Below are 2,271 nucleotides of genomic sequence, written 5' to 3'. Positions count from 1 at the left end.
ACGAGATTACTGGGGAACTCTTAGGACCCTGTAGATTGCAAGCCGTAAACTAAAATTTTCCAGCGGCAGAATAGAAGTAATCTTTGCGGAACCTCTGAGAATTCCTAGCGGTATTCCGGGAGCTCCTAACGGACTTTTGGGAATTTGCAACTAAATCTGAGGATTCCAAGTAAGACCCTGTGGTCTCCTAGCAAGCTCATTGGATTTACCAACGGGATCCTGGTAATTTTCAGCGATAATCCGAGGAATCACACTGACGAGCTTATCGATATATTGTTTGAAAATGAGAAGTGCTTTGAGCAACAAGTTAATTCTAAAAAAAACTACTGAACATGTCAAGAGGTCTGAAGTTACTTGTTCTACGAAATGAGAGATAATCATTTGTGATTCTCAGTAGAATCCCAGCGGAATATGGATATTGCTATCAAGACCCTGGGGTTCCTCAACAAAATCTTGTGAATTTTCGTGATTCCAATAAGATTTTTTTATAAACATTACGTCCAAACTAAGACAAAACTTGCATCTCAGCTTTCTAAAAACATTACCACACTGACAGCTTTCTCATATAAAGTTGCCATTTGGCATTCATACATCGTGTGGAAGAGGCGATCTACCCAAGGATGTAATAGAAATTACCATTACAAAAAAAAACTCTGAATCGAACGGGAATCGAACTAAAACATCCTAAGCATGATCGATGAGGAGGTACTGGGTCATTAGGCCGAAGTACGCTATGCCGAATAGATCATAAGGCCGAACGTGCCATTTGGCCGAATTAGTTAAAAACGTAAAACATATAACCTATAATAAAATAAGAAAATTTTTCGGGTTCCTGTAAAGCTTCGAAAATGTCTGCATAATGACCCTTTCGGTCTAATGATTGGACACCGACTGAGAAAGGCACTAATTTTAGGATCCTGGGTTTCAAAAGCTTGAGAATTTCTAGTCGAATCTTGATGATCCCCAGTCAGGCTGTCTACTCATCTACAGAATTTAAATTCCCTGATATTTCCAGGGTTTTCCAGGTTTAAAATTTCAACAAGTTTTCCAAAATACATAAATGATTGACGAATAGTTAATTTCAGATGACTAACCTTTTTTCAAAGATAGGCAAGTTGGCTTCGAAACACTCAACAAAAAAAAAAATAACGGTAAATTTTAAAGCAATTTCCACTTCAATGCAAAAAATGTGTTCATATCTGCTTGTTCTAAATGTGTACGCAACACAGTACAACATATTTAAAATAGAAATCCTTATTTCATTTACACGAAAAAAACGAATGATTATCAAATCATCTGGAAGAGCCTTTCATCATTAAAATCAGATATGACAGAATATTCTATTCGATGTTAAGGAAGAAGTAGCCTTGCTCTTAAAATGGAATTCAGATTTATGGACATTAGCGACGTACCTAGAATATTTATAAGGAGGACGTTTTTTATTTTTCCCAAGATGATATTTTGGGAAAATTAGGTAACGACTTACAGTCTTGGAAATATGAACCAAACAAGAACCATACATGAATATTGATTAAAAATATTCCTCATTTGAACAGACATTTCTCTAAGAAAATTTCTAAGACTTTTAATTTTGAATTCCTAGTGACATTACGAGAAGTTCTACTCGTAGATTTCTTTCAATTATTACTCCCAAAGATCTTTTTAGGGTTTCGTGATTTTTCACTAACTTTTTAAGTAATTCTTCCTAGAATTTCGTTTTGAATACGTTTAAGAATTCAATTTGGATTTTTTCTAAAGAATTACTTTGCATAGTAATCAGAAATCCCTCCAAAGATCGTTTAAGACGCATGTTCTCAAGACATTTGTCCATTGATTTTCCTTCAACATTCCCGTTCTTCAAGAATGAACAATTCCTTCCTTTTCTTCAATAATTAAACATTCCTTTCTTGTCAAGGAAATTTTTCTGTTTTTTAGAGAAAAGTTTGAAAAAATCTGCGTGAAAATGGAATGGTGTTTGTATGCCACGAAATGGCTCGAGAACGGGTCAACGGATTTGTACAATTCTTTCACTATCAGGGGATCCAACGTGATCGTGCGAAGGAAAAGTTTAGAAAAGTCTCCGGAATAGCCCAAAAAAAACGGGATTGAAATAATCTGTCATTTTGTATAAGAGAGTGCATGCCATTTTTCAACAGCTTACTTGATGGCAAGACGAAGTTTGCCGGGACCACTAGTTTCTAATAAAAATTGTAGAGCAACCTCCGTTGAAACTTGTGTGAGCTCTAAGTATGACTTGATGCCTACGAGGAT

Source organism: Aedes aegypti, chromosome 2 (genome assembly GCF_002204515.2).
Source record: "Aedes aegypti strain LVP_AGWG chromosome 2, AaegL5.0 Primary Assembly, whole genome shotgun sequence".
In the NCBI taxonomy this organism is placed as follows: domain Eukaryota; kingdom Metazoa; phylum Arthropoda; class Insecta; order Diptera; family Culicidae; genus Aedes; species Aedes aegypti.
The sequence above is the reverse complement of the archived record's forward strand: the minus strand, read 5'-3'. Positions refer to the sequence as shown.